This window comes from Chlorocebus sabaeus, chromosome 7 (genome assembly GCF_047675955.1).
Source record: "Chlorocebus sabaeus isolate Y175 chromosome 7, mChlSab1.0.hap1, whole genome shotgun sequence".
Classification (NCBI taxonomy): Eukaryota; Metazoa; Chordata; class Mammalia; order Primates; family Cercopithecidae; genus Chlorocebus; species Chlorocebus sabaeus.
Genome location: NC_132910.1, coordinates 77,053,351 through 77,072,746, shown reverse-complemented (window position 1 = coordinate 77,072,746; position 19,396 = coordinate 77,053,351). Strand labels below are relative to the sequence as shown.

At 34.3% G+C, this 19,396-nt stretch overlaps 1 long non-coding RNA gene and 1 other non-coding gene across 2 annotated transcripts; both read right to left on the bottom strand.

The window, feature by feature from the left end:
* Positions 1 to 6,180: 6,180 nt before the first annotated feature.
* LOC119623941 (U6 spliceosomal RNA) lies at positions 6,181 to 6,284 on the bottom strand. Its single transcript, XR_005240042.1, has one exon. It is a non-coding gene; the product is annotated as a U6 spliceosomal RNA (small nuclear RNA).
* A 6,258-nt stretch (positions 6,285 to 12,542) lies between these two features.
* Positions 12,543 to 18,590, bottom strand: LOC140712100 (uncharacterized). Its single transcript, XR_012093550.1, has 3 exons — positions 18,480 to 18,590; positions 15,103 to 15,208; positions 12,543 to 14,093 (listed from the first exon to the last, which is right to left on the bottom strand). It is a non-coding gene; the product is annotated as an uncharacterized lncRNA (long non-coding RNA).
* Between the last annotated feature and the right edge of the window lie 806 nt (positions 18,591 to 19,396).

Below are 19,396 nucleotides of genomic sequence, written 5' to 3'. Positions count from 1 at the left end.
CCAGATTTCCAGTGTTGCTTTGGGCCTTGCCATTCTGCAAGCAGTGGGAAGGGAAAAGAGCAATCCAGTGAGAACAGCTTTGTTTTTAAACTGGTAACACATTGAAGTTGCTCACAACATTTTTTCCTGACATTATCAGCCTAAACATACACACAAAGGCCACATCTGCCTACAAGTCAGATTAGAAAATATAGCTCCTCATTGGATCAACATATGTCCAGCAAAAATTGAAGAGTTTCACTACAAAGAGGAAAATGAAGAGAATGAGTACAAAGAAACAGTTAGCAGTCTTCACCCACTGATGACTGTTGGGTTTCTTCAGAGTTTAATAAAATGACCACTTATTTGTTTGTAACACTCCAATACTCAAAGTGCTACCATCTAATGTGTATAAAGAATATTTGTAAATTAAAGACATGATTCTTTACAATTGTTTCCACAGTGAGAAAGAGGAATGAAAGCTCATTCTTGTTTCTTTCTTTCTCTGTCTTTTATTTCTGTTATGCTTTACATTCTTAAAATATAAGCAGTCTGGTATTCTCAAAAGTGCTAATGGTATTGCTGCATAAATTTTAATCTATTTCCCAGGGAACCAGCATTAAATTCACAGGCAGCCTGGAAAGAATTAAGGCCTACTAGTTTTGAGTTTATTTCTGAATACAGATCTACTAGAGAAGCTATAAGAACTGTTATCAAAATATCATTTGGAGAAATGTAGTATTTTATATGGTTTTATTAATATTATAAAATTATATTACATTATTTATAATTATGTTAGAGCAGAGATAAATGACAGATTTAAACCTGATCTATAGGCAAAACAAAAATTGTCAAAGACAAACTATAACTATTGGCTAATTTTTCAACAAAAGAAGATAAAATTCATATTTACAAAACCATAAAAAACTTCACTTCTTTTTAGAGTATAAGCATCTCTTCAATGTTTGTTCATAATTATATTCCAATTACATGCTATAAGTTTTCCAAATAAATGTACTAATGTTTCAAATGTGAATATTTTTAATATTTTATTATATATATCCACCACTATACTCACTTGCCATTTTTGTTCACCTCATTTCTTTTATTATTATTATTTTTATTTATTTTGGGGGTGGGGGACAGTGTTTTGCTCTTGTTGCCCAGGCTGGAGTGCAATGGCGTGGTCTCGGCTCACTGTAACCTCCACATCCTGGGTTCAAGCCATTCTCTTGTCTCAGCCTCCCAAGTATCTGGGATTACAGGCACCTGCCTCCATGCCTGACTAACTTTTGTATTTTTAGTAGAGATGGGATTTCACCATGTTGGTCAGACTGGTTTCCAACACCTGACCTCAGGTGATCCACCCACCTCAGCCTCCCAAAATACTGGGATTACAGGCATGAGCCACCACACCCAGCCCACTTCATTGTTTTTTAAACTATAACTCATGCTAGAATTCACCAAAGAAAGCAGCTGCATAAAGTTGTCAATGATATTTATACTCATTCACTCAAAACACTGTTTAGCAGTTGCAAAATTTATACTTTTTTCTATTATTGATGACTAGCGAAGTAAGACACTTCATCAATACTTTTTCCAAACAACTGTGTCTGAAATTCTGATGTATAAGGTATGTCTCAGATTTACATACAATTATCAAGAAAAAGAAATAGAATCTTGAGATTTTCTGTGACTATCTTAGATAAAAAATGAGAGTTATCTTTCATGTGTAAATTACTTAGAATAATAAATTAATAAACCACCTATTTTATTACTCAGAGTAATAAACCTTTCAACAGGGATGATTTTATTTACACCTGCACCCACAAAGCACAATTCTTGGCACGTAGTAGGCAATTAATGACTGCTTGTTAAATCAATATTACTCAAAATAATAAAATAATATTATTCAAAATAATAGACCCCTATATAATTAATAGAGGGGTTTATCATTTTTTAAAATTATAATTATAATTATAGGGGTTTATAATTAATAGCAATTATATCTAAATGTTGATTATTACTATTACTATTTTTTTTTTAGATGGAGTCTTGCTCTGTCACCCAGGCTGGAGTGCAGTGGTGCAATTTCAGCTCACCGCAACCTCTGCCTCCTGGGTTCAAGTGATCTTCCTGCCTCAGCCTCCCAAGTTGCTGGAATTATAAGCAAACACCACCATGCCTGGCTAATTTTTGTATTTTTAGTAGAGACAGGGTTTCACCATGTTGGTCAGGATGGTCTTGATCTCCTGACCTCATGGATCTGCCCGCCTCGGCCCCCCAAAGTGCTGGGATTACAGGCGTGAGCTACCGCACCTGGCCGAAATGTTGATTTTTTATAAGGAAAACATTTGAAAATAAATATTAAAATATGTGATATTTCTTATTGAACTAACGTCAATAGCATAGTAAAAAATAAAGCATTTTTTTCCCAATTATTATTTTTTTGGAAAAGAAAAATGAAAAGGAAATGTAGATAGTCTTGCCATTGGAAGTATTGAAGGGTTTTTTGTTGTTGTTGTTTTTGTTTTTATACAAACATGGCATCTCTTGCAGAGAACAGAGAAGGAATTCCCCATATTTTCTCAATATTATCACCGTGCCTCCATTGAGTCTGATGCTCCAGTGATATCAAACATCTTGCAGGTACTAGTGCATACTTCATCCCTACTGACATGTACTAAAGCATCCTGAATTTAACAGGTCAAGAGAAACCTAATTTCTCAGTAGCAATCCTATCATCTGAGTAAATGGAAATACCATATTTCCATTGCTCAGGACCTAAAATTTAGAATCAGTTTTGAATTCTGTCTTTCTTTCTTTCTCTAGGTTAATTACCCAATTCTGTAGATACTACCTTCAAAACACATTCAGAATCTGATGGACTCTCACTTTTAAATGCTACGACCCCGGTTCTATGCATCAACATCCATCATGTAGATCACTGTGAAAACTCCACGTCTTGTTTCCCTGTGTCCATTCCTGCCTTCTACAATCATATCATACATCATCTAGATTTCTTTAAAACTTAAAAGTTTATCTTTTTTCAAAATCCTCTAGTCAACATAAAATCTAAAGTTCTTACCATGCCCTGAAAGGCCATATGTAGTTTTTTCCACCTCCCTTCATTCTGATTTCGGGCCTTAACTCTCTCCCTCTAAACCACCGCATATCAACCATACTGGCCTTTTTGCTGTTTCTCAAACGAATTAGTTCCTGCCTCAGAGTCTTTGCCCTTGCTGTTTCTTCTACTTGAAAAGTTATTCGACCCTACTTGGTTTCTCACTTCTCCCAGGTCTTTACTCAAATGTTATTAATCGACTGGCTTTCTAAAAAGGTTCCGCTTCTCCAGCCCCTCTCTATCCTTATACTCTGCTTTGTTGTTTTAAACAGAATTAATCACTACTTGAGATATTATGCTTATTAGTTTATTTATTTTCTTTTTCTAACATACAAATTTTACGAAAATTGTTATGTTTTCTGTTTTGTTCAGTACAACATCTGCAAGTTCTGGCATTCAAAAACCATTTGCTGAATGAACGAAGAGATAAAGGAATGCATCATGCCCAGAGGCTGTTTCAGATCTTTGTGTCTCTCTGCCAGCTTTTCCTGCTGCCTGGAAGCCTTATAGTCTCCTGGGTCCTGGCTATCTAGTGAACAAACCTTCAGTTACCTTACTGGAGAGTTTAGAATATTGTCCTCTTTCCTAGAGCTTTTCTGTCACACTCTTCAGATCAAACTACCCATCCTTTCCTCGGCTCATCTACTGTAACCTCTGCATGCCTCTTTCGTATCTCCTGGGACACTTAGGTGTCTGCAGTACTTTCTGTGTCCAAAAGCATCCTGTGGACAGGGGACGACTTTATTCACACAATTCTTGGCACACACTAGGCACTTATTGACTATTTTTTAAATCAATGCATAAATAGAAATAAGCAACATATGTCTAATATTCTCCTCTTGATATATGAATGAAAACCTAAAGCTAAAGATTTCTACGAGTTAACTTCATTTTTATGACTCTAATAACTTATTTAAGAATAATAATAATGCCAATGACCTATTGCACATTTGCTTTTTGCTGGCATTATTGTAATTTAATAAGTAGTAGTAACTCATTTATTCAATCTTCTGAGTTTATGAACTCTTACTATTTGAATTTTAGACAGGAGTGACCAAGGCACTAACATGTTGAGCAGCTTGTCTCACTCACGAATAAGAACAGACTCAGGTCATCTGCCTCCAGAGCCTCTGCTCTGTGTCGTTAGTTCATTATATAGTCTTCCTCACTATAAGACCAATTTCTTTTTCTCCCCCTACATATATTAGGAGAAAAGTTTTTGACAGGGGTCAGTGTTGATTGATTACCAAAGTAAATATCAGACAAACTTCCGTGAGCATCATATGATATAAATTTATTTCTGAGGCTACAGTTTTTCATCAAAATTATTGTCCTTTATTGGTTCCAGTATGCATTTGTATCTTATCAAGGCACATTCTGTATAGGTGATTTTCTAACTAATTTTAAGCACATTATTTTGTGTAATTATATATATATAAATTATACATATATACGTAATTTCATAGTTAATTTTTACTTACATCCTAAAACAAGAGTTAACAGATGTGATTGACAGTGCCTCTCACAGGTAAGACTTAGGTTTTATTTCCCATGAAATGTTTAAGAAGCATGTGTACTAACCTAAAGGAAAACTCCTCGACATATTCATGAGTAAGCATAACCTGGCTTATTGTATTAACTTGCACTAAATTGGATAAAACTGGGGAGTGACTATCAAAATAATTTTCTTAAATTTAGAAAGAGGAACCCTATTATGTTAAATCTCTTATTAATCTCTTATTATTACCATCTTAAACAAGCATTTAAAGATCTTAATGACTAGCACCACTATTTTAGAGGACAGTTGCAAACAGAGATCACGACAGGTTTTATTAAGGGAAAACCTAAAATGAATTTAGAGACAAATTATTAGATTTAGAGGGTAAGTTTAGTAAGCTGGTTATATATATACACACACACACATATAAACATATATACATATATAAATACATATAGTTAATCTGAAAATGATTAATTATGCTTTTATACTGAGCAATAAATATTTAGTAAATATAATTTCTGGGACTGCTATCTTTTCAATTGCTTTATATGGAAAATTTTAAATATATACAAATATAGAAATTATAATAATAAAAAAACCCATGTACCATCTGTCCTTATCAATTCATGACTAATTTGCATATAGCTCTTGCTAATTCCTGCTGCTTCTGGCTTGTTTTGAAAATTACATTATTTTATTTTTAATATTTCAGTGTGTCTCTCTAAATAATCAGTGTTCATCTTGAAACATAACCATATTTCTATGATAATATTTAACTTAAGAATAATGCTTAATATTATGATGTAATCAAATAGTGTTCAAATTCCCTGAGGGCCTCAAATATTTTTATAGAATGTTTATTCGAATCAAGATACAAATAAGATCCATATATTACAGTGGGTTAAAATGAAAATTTTCCTATAATTTCTAAACCTCCCTCCTCTAAACTTTTCTTAATGTTTATTTGCTGAGGAACCAGGCCATTTGTCCTATATAATTTCCCAGAATGTGAAATTTTCTAATTGTATCCCTTTGGTAACATTTAACTTGTATTCTGCTTTCTATATTTCTTATAAATTGGTAGTTAGCTCTGAAGGCTTGATCTCATTCTGGTTTGGAATTTGGCAATAATAATTTATAGGTGGAATTATATACTTCCATTCTGTACATAATATGGTGAGTTTCAGAAAGTAGAATGACTCCTCTACCTATATTTTCTTGCTTTCCTGATTATTCTGAGATTGCATTGAATCCATTTATTGTTGCCTTAGTTCAAATACGAAATTTGTATTTTGTTTTCTTAAAAATTTATTGATATATAGTAAATTATGTAAATTTACTAGAATATTGTCAAATATAAATGATTAGGAGGACTTTTTTCCTTAATTCACCTATTATATTTCATTTTAAAATATTTTTTATTATACTGTAAGTTCTAGGGAACATGTGTACAATGTGTAGGTTTGTTACATATGTATACATGTGCCATGCTGGTGTGCTGCACCCATTAACTCGCCATTTACATCAGGTATATCTACTAATACTATCCCTCCCCTCTCTCCCTACCCCACAACAAAAAAATAAGGAATGCTTCACGAATCTGTGTGTCATCCTTGCGCAGGGGTCACACTAATCTCTGTATCATTCTAATTTTAGCATATGTGCTGCCGAAGCGAGCACTATATTTCATTTTTAATTGACTTTTTCTTATTTCATTAGTCGTCAACAAATCTTTACAACAGCAGAAACATATTAAAAGTGGCTTTGATTCTTAATTTAATGACTTCACTTACCATAAGAAAACTGTTGACACACCTGGGACCTAGAGAATACACTGACTGTGATTGTTTACCATTTAGTTTTCTTTACAGTTTCTGTTCAAAGTAATCATGAATATTGAGATGAATGTGTCTTGAGTTTTCAATATGTTCAGGACATAGTTCATCTCTATTCTTGAAATTGATTTACTCTCCTTTCAGATTAATTATGAAAGGCTTAATTTAGTATGAAATTCAAAGAAAAATGCTTTATATACTCTTGTCAATAATTCTACTCTGATAAATCCAAAACCATATGTGATCACCAAACTCTATTAAAGAATTATGTATCATCATTTTAGAGTTTTTCATAAGTGCTATTAATTGCCACTTCCAAATGGACTTTGGTGATTTTCGTGGTTTATTCAGGGTGGCACTTGGAATCAAGCTAAATACTCTTTTTATCTTTTAGTTCATATTTACCAATATGAAATTCTATTTAGAATACACTCTATCTAACAATGCAAAGTGGTACATCAGATATTGGGCAAAGATAAACAGAACTGGTCTTTGAAAGCCTAAAAATCAAAGACAGAAACAGAGAGACAGACAACATATACTAGGATAGAATGTAGAGGTACCTACACAGGATGAAAAGAAAGGGACCGCAAAATATCCCATTTACATGTGAAAGGAGCTTAAGAAATGCAGCCTATACACCATAAAATTAAAGAGAAGTTTGAAGCACAGAAATACATTAATATCAAAAGATAAAAATAAAAAAATTAAAACTGGGATGAAATCGGAAGAAAATGAAAATTAGGTCAATCTGCTTTACAGACGGCCTGACACAGTCAGCCCTTCCCTGGATTGTTTAGCTTGCTGGCTTGAGCATCCTCGGCCCTTTGTTTTCTCAATCCTGAAATGTGCTCCCAAGAACAGATTTAGTCTCTGAAGTCTCTGGCACCCACCTTGATCTTATATATTAAGTAAAGGAGTTCTAATTTTTCAGAAAAAAAAGTTATCTGACTCTAATTTTTTGACTCAGTTCTGCAAAGAGATTTCTACTATATTCCTAGTCCTTGTATTTTCCCCATGGTGTGGTAGGCACTCTCTATTTCTTTGTCTAATGTCAATTATTTTATATATCTGGGTCACCAGGACTTTGCCTGTCCCTGTAATTGACACCTGCTAATCAGCAAATACTAATATAAGAAACCTGCCTGTTTCTTCTCTCCCTCTTCTCTTCTCTGTATAATTTTAATATCACATAGTCCTAAATCTCTAGTCAACACTGTGAAAAATCCCTTGTTCATGCCTCTCTGATGCCACATTCTGCTGCCAGTTATATTAAATGCTCTATCCTGACTGCCAGATCAATTTCTACCTGAAATTACATCTGTCTTCAAAGACTTGTTCCATTTGAGTATTCATCTGGGTCCAGTCTGAGAATGTCATCCCTTCTGAAGATGTACAATTTTAGGCCACTTAGAGCATATGCATACCTGAGGTCATTTTCCCATTGCCCCCAAGGAGCCACCATGTTCCGCTGACATCACTGGGATTATGAATTGGAAATTCTGCAGCTAAAGGAGCTGCCCTCCCACAACACCACAGGAGGAAGCTCTGCGTAGACAGTCACTGTGGAGAGCTATCGTTCCTGCCCCTCTTCCACAGCTTTCCCAATCCACTCTGTCTCCCAAGACACTGTCATCATAGATAATCCTCTATCAGGTTGCTCCTCCCAGATTATTATCTGCAGGCCTCTGGAGGGACTGAGGAGATAGAAATCCCTATACCTTATGTCTTCTTCCACTGATGTCTAGAAAGAGATAGAATATTGATCCAGCTGCTAGGATTGGAGAGATGAAAGGATGTATGGAGGATACAAGCGTCTGAAGGTAATTATGACCTGAATCAGAATTTTAAACATGTTTCCACAGAAGCAATGTTGTAAACACATTTGTTAATTTACCTACCATTCAATGTATATTTCTTGTGTAGCAGACATGAGCCAGTCACCATAATGAAATAAACGATGATTTGTCTCTTAATTAAAATAATAATTATTTCTCTACTTAGGTTAAGCTATAGATTAAGATTTAATTAACCTTGGTGAATAAGAACTCTGATCACCTAGTACAGTTTTTAAGAGAAAATTCAAGTTTCAACAATCAGGCCATAGACTTGCTAGAAAGCATTTGCAAGAATACTCCAACCCACAAGTGTGAATTGTAGTAGAGTTATGACGTGCAGTTACTTTCTTGTGCCCGTTTGTTGATACCACCAACTGTCATGAGTAGTTTTACATTAGAGAAATCATGTTAAAGAAACATACAATGCAGTTTTGAAGAGAAAAACACAACCCTGCCTAGTGGGGCTGCGCGTATGTCTCTGCAGCTTGTGCACACCAAGATTCTGAGGGCACTATTCCGAGAGGCTGCAATGCAAATTTGTTACTTAGGGTTTTGAAGGGCACCACCTGCACAACCACAGAAGAGAGTCTTGCTGCCTACCTGACTCTTATCTTTACTGGAATGATGAAAGTAATGGGTCTAGAGTGTAGATAGTTATAAAAGTCCCAGGGTTTGTTGTTTGTTATTTGTTTGCTTTATTAGCACATCAGCTAATAAAGCTTTTCTGCATAGGTTCCTCTCTCTTTTTTTTTTTTTTTTTTTTTTCCTGAGACAGAGTCTTGCTCTGTCACCCAGGCTGGAGTACAGTGGTGCAATCTCCGCTCACCGCAACCTTCGCCTTCAGGTTCAAGCAATTCTCCTACCGCAGCCTTCCAAGTATCTGGGACTACAGGTGCACACAATCACACCTGGGTAATTATTTTGTATTTTTAGTAGAGACAGGGTTTCACCATGTTGGCCAGGCTGGTCTCGACCTCCTGAACTCAGGTGATCTGCCCACCTCGGGATCCCCTCAAAGTGCTGGGATTATAGACATGAGCCACTGTGCCTGGCCCATAGGCTCCTTTTCTGAGTAACCTGATTTCAGATATAAGAAAGAAAATGCAGACACTAGGTCAGTTAGGTAGAACTTAAAGATTGGTTTTGCTAGTGTAGACTCAGTTTTCAAACATGATGAGGCAACATTTCCAGCATTTAGGAAATTTAGTGATTTAGTTTTAAAGGAGGGACCTGGAATGGGAACCATAGTATTCTGTGCAGTATTAAAATTGACCAAGAGACAGGGAATAAATATAGTGAAGACAATCAAAAAAGGGAGCACATCTCAAATGTGTGGTCATGGGCTTCAGATTCTTATTTACACTGGTGCTGGAAAGAGAGGGCCAGAGACAGAGAGAGAGGTATGACTAGATGTCAATGTGGGTTGAATGCATGAATCTCAGAAAAGGGAGTGATCAGCATAAAGTGAAGATGTTGGATAACTGCAGATAGTTTTCCAAATATATGAACATCACTTGTATCTGTGGATCAGAATGAGCAGCTAAAATTAGGAAAGTATGCCAAAATGAGATTATTTAGTGACTTTTTTGGGATATCTCTGATGATAAGGTATGCAATGCCATTAAAGAAAAAAAAATTAGAATTTAAGAATAGAGGTGGAAAGAAATTACTTAGGCCTCAGATTTACTCCAGGATGTATAGTTAAGTGGACAACATAATTTAATGATGAGAGTAAACCACTCTCTGAGTGGTCTCAGACAGGCAGGCTGGGATGAGCTGCACCACTGACTACTCCTCAGCCCATAGTACTTGGTGGAGTCAGTAGCCAGGCTCGAGGCAGTGGTATTATCACCCATCTCCAAAGAGAGCAGCTGAGTTCCTCATCTTCCCTCTAAGCAATTTCTCCGGAGATAATTCTACCTAAACAAGCCTCAATGAAGATGATAGCATCTGATGTTAGTATGACCAACGATACCGTGCAGACCAATCGAAAGAGCAGTAAGAGATCCATGACTTCCAAAGAAAGCATTCCTTAGTTTCTATTTCCTAGAGGTGAAAGTACAATGGTGTAACCTCTTGGGTTGAGTAACTTCTAGCAATATTTAGAGTTTTCCCAGGAGGCAAAATTGCCAGGTAAAAAATAAAGACAGATATTTACATTATGTGAACAATATGAATGAAGTAACCTTATTAAGGATTAAAAGGAATATGACTTCATTTTTTACCTCATGCTAATAAATGGGTTTTATATGAAGATTTTAGCTCTCATGTATCTCTGCTTGGATGAATTTTTTATTTTTTATTTTTTAATTTCACTGCAGGGAGCTGAAACAACAGAGAGAGGGAACAATGGAGAGGGAGAAAGAAGACTGATTGAGGATATAATGTAAGTTATTGGCTAAGGGCTGAATGATATGTGTATGAAAATAAACTATATAGTGATTATCTTGAGAGAAACTGCTGTGGGGTTAAGAACAGATATAAGACACCAGAGGTAGAACTACACTGGGAGACTTTTCAGTCCACAGACTTCTAAATACCAGAAGCATCCATCTACACTCCAGAAAAGTCATGTCTTTGGATTTAGGACTCTACCATAGAGTAAAATCCACTCAAAGTGCAGCCTTCTAAAGCTGAAAACCAAGCCTCAATGATACCTTTAAATGAAAGTCAGGGTTTGGAGGTTGAATTCCAACAAATAAAGGAGTCTTGGAAAATAGTGTTTCCACAGAGGCATGTTAACAAAGGGAAAACAAAAACTTTAAGGTTATCAGTTAGGAATTGCACTCCCTACTAGAATTAAAAGAAAAACTCTTCAGAAGTATGTACCAGAATTAGGAGTGTATATAACATAACATCCACAAAGTTCAGTGTTAAATCTAAATTTACTAGACATTTTTTAAAAAGAAAATATGACCCACAGTTAAGAAAAAAAATGCAATGAGTAGAAACTGACCTCAAGATGGCCCACATACTGGATTTAGCAGATCAAGACTTTTTAGTGCTAATATAAATATTTTCATGGATTTGAAGGAAAATGGGGTTTATCTAAAGATATAGAGAAACTTGGTAGAGAAATGAAAACTGTGGGGAAAAAAGAAGCAGAACCATGTGGAAATTCTGAAACTAAAAATTGCAATGTCTAAAATGAAAAAAAAAAAAATCTGATGGGATTAATAGCAGATTGAGGATGACAGGAAAAACAGGTCAGCAAACTAAATAATAGAAATTATTCAATACAAACAAAGAGAAAAAATGTAAGAAAAATTATCAGAGCCTCAGAGAACTAAGAGTCACTATCAAGCAATCTTATGTGTGTAATTAGGATCCCAGAAAAAGAAGACAATGAGAATATGACCAGTAAACATTTGAAGACATAATGGCAATAATTTTTCTAGATTTAATAATAAATATTCACTATCCACTGATAGATTCAAGAAAGCTCAGCTTCAGGCTAAAAATCAAAATCAAGAGAAAGTGAAGACATTAGCTCAAGGAAAAAAAAAAATAGATGTAGTACTTACACAGAAAACATAATATAGATTATGGCTAATTTCTCATCTGAAGCCATGGAGGCCAAGAGCTATAGAAAGATTTACTTAAAATGCTTAAGAACCCATCTTCCAGCCAGGCGCGGTGGCTCATGCCTGTAATCCCAGCACTTTGGGAGGCAAAGCTGGTGGATCTCGAGGTCAGGAGATCGAGAACATCCTTGCTAACATGGTGAAACACTGTCTTTACTAAAAATACAAAAAAAAGTCAGGTGTGGTGGCGGGTGCCTGTAGTCCCAGCTACTCGGGAGGTTGAGGCAGGAGAATGGCGTGAACCCGGGAGGTGGAGCTTGCAGTGAGCCGAGATCACACCAGGGCACTCCAGCACGGGCTACAGAGCAAGATTCCATCTACAAAAAACAAAAACAAAAACAAAAACAAAACAAAATCCCAATCTTCTATTTCCAGTGAAAGTATTTTTTAGAAACAAGAATGAAATGAAAACATTTTCAGATAAGTAATAACTGAAAATATCACAAGTAGACTTGTGCTAAAAGAAATGCTAAAGAATGTTCATTACACTGATAGTAAATGACATCAGATGGAAATTTGGCTCTATTATTAGGAATGAAGATACTAGAAATGGTTAAAAACAAGGGGCAGAAGAGGGGACAGTAAACATAAAAGGGTTTTCTTAAGTGTCCCAATTTCCCTTAAAAAAATAAAACAGACTGTTTAAAACAAATAAGAAAAATAAAACAAATACAAATTGTTAAATATAGTTATATAGTTATAATAAAACTTAAAATATTACAACAGTAGCACAAAAGATGAAAAATAGTGTTTCAGTTAGCTCAAGCTGTCATAACAAAACACCATAAATTGGTGTAACAGAAATTCATTTTATCCTACTTCTGGAGGCTGAGAAGTTTAAGTTAAGGCACCAAATGCTGGCCATTTTTGTTCTGATGCAGGCTCTCATCCTGGCTTTTAGACAGATGTCTTCCCTCTGTGTCCTTACATGGCAGACAGAGAGAATAAAAAGAGACAGCAAGAGTAAGGGTGAGAGAGCCCACCTTCTCTGTTCTCTCTTCCTATAAGGACACTAATCCTATGCGACCAGGGCCCTATCCTTATTACCTTATTTAATCTTAACTACCTTTGTGTAGGCCCAATCTTTAAATAGTCACTTTTAGGGTAGGGCTTCAGCATATGAATATTTGGGTGGATGCAATTTAGTCTGTAGTAGATGGTGAGGGTATTGGTGAAATTGTATTGTTGTAAGGCTATTACAATTGTGAAGTGTGAAGTGTCAGATATCAAGTTGCAAGTTTACAGTGGAAAATGGTATAATATTGACTCTACATAATAAAGGAAGAAAATATTTTTTAAGAATTGATAATACAAATATGGTACTTTGTCACAATATTAAGGACTACACAAAATCTCTTAATTACACTGATAATCAAAATAGTATGAACAACCAAGAGAAAAGAAATTCATTATGGACCAATGAATATATTGGTACCCTAATCATTTTTTCTCTTTCTAATATTAATGAATTCCTGAATATTGCAGTTGTTACTTTATGTTCTGCAAGATTACCTTTTTATATATACACAATTGAAAACTAAAATAGAATGGGCTTAAATTATCTTTTTCCAGCTAAAATCAGTATTTGATGAGATTTTAACTAGCGCAGTAAAGCAGCGTAGTCATTATTCAAATCTATATGGACTCATCCTTACAAAACAGCCTCCAGTTTAACCCTAAGCATTCTTTAAAAAGCCTATTTGTTGGTAGACAGAAGGAAGGCTAAAATTCATGTATGACAGGATTGTAAATACTTCTACTCAGAAAATGAAATCAAGACTCAACTCTATTTGAGGAAAACATGCCAACTTTAAGAGAAGTTGAAATTTTGCACGGCCTACTTATTGCTGGTTTCCTAAATGACCTAGAGTAAATAGAAACAGCCTTTTCATGTGGCTGCTGATTAAAGCAAGGTCTGTAAGTTGGCAGTATATCATCTGAAATTTCAAAGTGTAAGTGGAAGCGGGGTTTCTTTTCCTTTCAAAAAATCCCCCTACTCTTTATACGTGGTCTGAGTAACTGGCATACAGATATAAAATCGCTGGGCAGTAATCAGGAGTGTACTGGTCCTTATGGCAGGCAGCAAGTGGGTTACTGCCAGGTCTTTGAACTACAAAAATAAATAGAGAATAGAAGTGCATTGTATCGGCCAAGCCTGAGGCTCAGTCATCTGTCTTGGAGCATGCTCTGGTGAGAGTGTTTAACTTGGATTCTTTCCATCACATGTGGTAGCTGCAAGAGTGAAAAGAGAGAGGAAAAGAACAATGTTAGGTGGTATATTTAATAGTGTGTTGGCTTAACAATTCTCAGGAAACTGTTACTTATATTTTTCTCTTAGCAGCCAGAGTTTATCCTCTTTGTTGAGGTTCTGAATGAATGCATGTGTACTGTAGAAAATGTGATTCTACCATCTCCACCACTTTCCATTGTTTTACGAAAGGCTTAAATAGCAAGCATGGAGATTCCCCCCAAACGCTATCTATTAAAGGAAACTAAGTATGGCAGCTCAAAGGACAGTATATTTTTGTATTTAATTTCACCAGCAGCTTTATATCCCTGAGTTAACTGGTCTCCTTTACCCTGAACCTGAGAAGCTGGAATTTGTGGTAACTGGATGTTTGTTGTTTTTGGCTAAATTATCCTCTTTCCTTTCTTTTCAAGGACAATATAACATAAACTAAAACAATTTTAGGCTCCATCTTTTCATTTTTCCAATTTTTCTTCTATAAGAAAGGAGAACCTTTACTCTACCACATTGTACCCATAATAGAAACTTCATTTTAAAAAATACCTGTGACTAGAGAAGGAATGGATTCTTTGTAAAGACAGTGATGCACTCAGCTGTTGTATATTAGAAAAAATTTTGCTTGTTTTCACAGCTGAATTATTTTCCTTTCTATATTATCAGGAAGAGTACTAACAAATCATATGAGATTTTTAAGAGATTTTAAAGAAAAAGGCAAAACTTTTCACAGTTAAGTTTTTAGTTGCTAGCATGATTTTTTTTTCTAGATCATGGAACACACATTTTGTAGCTCTGTGAAACATCAGTAAGAATAAACTAATGAAAATCTGAATTATTTATGAAAATACAACTAAAAAAAATTAAGTTATAAAATTTTGTTGTATTGCTTTGGACTACACATTTTTCATGATTTCTACAATTTTTAAATTTAAGATCTTGTTCAGAAACTAAATATGTCAACATAATAGTCCATTTAAAAATTCTTGAAGTACATACCTGGTAATATGAGCTTTATTCCAACCAGCTTTATTCAATCTAATTCTTCATAGGAACAATATAATGTATGAGGAGCTACATTTCTGTAAAATCTAAATGGCTTCTTCTACTGTTAAATAATGAAAAGATTAAAATAAATCTTGATGTTAATAAGTATTCCTCATGAAAATTATTCAATAGCTTATGAGGCTGATATTTTAAAGCTAAGCTCAACATCGATCATATTTTTTCTTGGCTAACAGCCTTTTTAGAACAGCAAATTTAACTTTTTAAAATATAAAAAGTCAAAGACTGTACAGAAAAGATATTTCAGTACAATTTAACATTAAGAAGTTATCAAAGGAAAAACATATATAGCTATAGTTCTTATGCTTTTTGAAACATTTTCATATACTATTTTCAAATCATATGATATTATAGCAGACTGTATCATATGCTATCATATTGCATAATTTTAGTAATCTTTTAATAATGAATTAATTTCTATCACATATTACTTCAAAAATTTAAGATTTTCTTCTATTATCTACATTTGAAACCCATATTTTTTATTTCCCCCAATGAGGTTTGCAGACATTCTTTTCCCTTATTGTCACATAAGCAGTTATAGAAACAGAGAATGAAAATTAGTGTAATAATGGCAACAATGCCTCTATATTTATGTCTTATAAAAACGAGGAAATTATTAGATGCTCCTGAGTCAAAACCCTAATGTAAAAACATTTCCAAAAGCATTGCTTTTGAGGGCTTAACAGACTTATTAAATTGTTCAGGGACACTCGAGATCAACTGACTCATAAATCGCGTATTATCTGCTTTTTCAATGTGTTTAAACAGCCAGATATAATGCTTCCATGTACGCACTGAAAATGTGTGAGTACTTTAAATGTTCTTGACCTCAAACAGGCATTTAAACAAACTGTAGGTTGAAACTATTCTAGATAGTAGAAACTTCAGAAGTTGTTGTTCTCCAAGTAAATAAAGCTTCCCACTCAGACATTTTCTTTTTTATTTTCTCTGTCATAGAAGTTGAGCAACTGACTCATGGACTTCCTTTTAAAAATATGATAAGACTAACTCAGGTCAAATAGATTCTGCAAGTGAGTGACGTAGAAAGTAGAGAAGAGAAATTATTTGAGAGTGTCTTAATAATCACGGCATACTGCTGTGAATAAAAGATGTCTCAAACTTCAAACTAGGCCAAAGAGATGAATTACTAGGTCATTTTCCAGGGCAGCCATGGGCTTGCCCCTTTGATTAACATTTGATTGACTGGGCTATTCTACAGATCTGTAGGGGCAGAGGCCAACATATTCTTCTTCTGGCAGGTTTGCAATAGTTTCTTTCCTGTGGAAAAGATAATCTCAAATGTCATGGTTCATGGCCCTGTTGGACATTAACTGATTTTGTATTTAACCCAGCAATCTTGCCTAGACACTGCTTTATGTTGCTTAAAAATGCTTGCACTAGTATTCTTCTTTGAACTAGTTTTATCATCTCACTGATTTATCAATTAATGAGTTAAGTAAAGATCATTTAAAGATATTCACTTTATGTTTACCTAAGTCATGACTTAACCTTTTGGAAGAGTATAATAAAGCATTGGTAAGAGTATAAAAAAATGATTCAGATGTTACAAACTTTAAAGGGCTCAGTGAGGAAAACAATACTTTTCATCTATTGTGTTAGTAGTGAATTCTCCCAAGGATTTATGACAATAAAAATTAATTTCATTGTTAAAATATGCAAAGTATTAAATTTAAAACTCCAATTTATTTAGCTAATAAAAATAATCCAACTATCAAGTATTTATTGAACATTTGCTTTCTTGTGATATTCCTCCTTTAATAACCTGTGCATTGTGGAGACAATGTGCTGTCGTATGAGAGTGCACTATTCTCTAGACCAAACCTTTGACGTTTTTGTTTTTGTATTCTCGGTGTTTTCTGTAATGCTTGACTTAGTAGGTGTCTGGCAAATGATACATTTTAGATTTTTAATGTTTATGAGGCATGTCTTTCAGTCTTTGTTAAATAAAATTAAGTTTCTCAAAAGTATTCCATTTATGAGATGTCCCTGGGACCCAAATATGCTAATTTTTTTTTCAAGTTCGGTGTATTTAAAATATAAAAATTTTATTCAGTGTACCTATATACATCTTATTTGTAATAATTATTGTGTTTATTTTTTTAACAATTAAAAAAAAACCAAATGGCATTAGACTACATCAGGAGCTAGAGGTGCTATTTGCATGTTGTGTGAACAGTTCACTTCTCTTTGTCTCAGTTTATTGAACTCCAAAATGAGACATGGGAGAGAAAGTATCCTAAAGTATCTTCACTGCCTAAGAGTCTATTATCATATGTCAACATCTGTAGCAATTTGATCCTACCAGTTGACAACTACTGTGGTTGTCAACTTTACAATATTGCAGATAAAGTTTAGGAAGAACTTTAAGAAATCACATTGGCCAAGTCAAAGATCTCCTGAGTGTATGTGATTAAGAGGATGCCTTTTGAAATAAAAAGTTACTTCAAAAAATCACTTTACTTGCAGCATGCTTTATATAATTGAGAAATTGATGTGGAGGGTAGATGGAGCACAGTTTCATAATCTTTTAGCCTTCAGATACTAAAGACCACCTTTGGTGTTCTTGGAGAAAGCACGGGGAAACAGAGCAAGGCAAGTGCCTTGTTTTTTTGTTTTGCTTTGTTTTATGGCTGTATCTGAGTACATGTGTGTGCATGTGTGTGAACATGCTCCCCTGCCAATGATTTTATGAGGCTTCATTCAACATGAAAAGTTTGTGACATGAAGGAAAAATTGTCAAACCTAATATGAAACCTGAGTTGTAGGTCACCTAAATCATAACCAGTGCTAAATCATAAATAGGCCAATCAAAAATATTTCACAGACTGACCAAGTGTAAATATAAGCCTCTGGTTGCTGGCATATGTGAGCTATGTAGCTGTAAGTCCTACAAAACAACTCTTCTATGGAGAGGTTAGGATTCAGTATAGCAATATTCTAAGACTTATTTAGCTCTTAGTATGTAAGTTTTGCCGCCAGAACATTTTTTCTAGCTTTATAATGCTGAAAAAATATATATTATTTTATACAGTAACAGTAATATGTAGTAATATAAGATGTGTTATTTACTTATGTTTTTCTTTTTAACTTTTTTTCTCTCCTCTCGTGAAGCTTATTTTTACTGAGTTCCTTGGAAATTCTTCTGATTTAATTTTCAACATTTTTTAGCATTACCTTTTAAAATTAATTCTATTTAATTATTTCACAAAGAATGGGGGCTCATTTAACTCTCTTTATTTTCCTTTCAAACTTAATGCCAGTAGTCCTATAAGAAACGCTATACTCACTCTTCCCTGTCAGAGCTTTATTCCTCTAGGTAAAGATTATCTGCCTTTTGTTGTTCTTGAACCATTAAACATAACCAATTTGCCTAAAGGGACCATATACTTCTCCTTCTTCTGTACAGCGAATAAGGGAATTGTTTATGTAAATGATATACATATGGACAAATCCTACATACACTTCATACCCCAAAGCTATCTAAAATTCAGAAATTTGAATTCAACAAATCCATAAACTGAAGGGGAACACCTAACCAGGCTCAAACAACTAGGCTTTCATTGTTTTAGCTCCAATATATACATGGAATATTTTTTCCCCAAATATGGCCCAAGTTTTCTATAAACTTACTGAAGAAATTCTTGTTGAACCAGTATATAGAGAGCTATGTGAGCTCCTTAACTCCCAATAAGTAATTTGATTCTCATTTATATATCCCTAGGTAAGTATTATGTAGGGAACAATAAGAGATGAGCCTTTTCATATCACCCCTCCCATAAATATTCCCTTTAATCATTTTTATACCTCATGCACATTTCTCCTGCATAATAAATTTTAATTGATTTTCAAAGTCTTAGAACACATTTATATTTTGCATCTAGAGAACAATAAAAAGATAAATTATTATCAATATCCATGGAGTTGTTCAGATAATTATTTTAAACTTGAGACCACATTGCTGTTATTCTCAGACACCTGGGAAAAATGCATTTCCACTAGCCAATTTGCTTAATCCAGAACAAGATAAAACACTGCTTTGAAGCTAATTTTAATAACTTTCTTTTAAAAATAAACTTAGTTATGGAATTTGTAGAATATTTATAGTATAGTTTGCTCATTTTCTTAAATGAGTCTTGATATTTGTGATAGTTAATATTAGATGTGAACGTGACTGGAATTGAGGAATGCCTAAACGGCTGGTGAG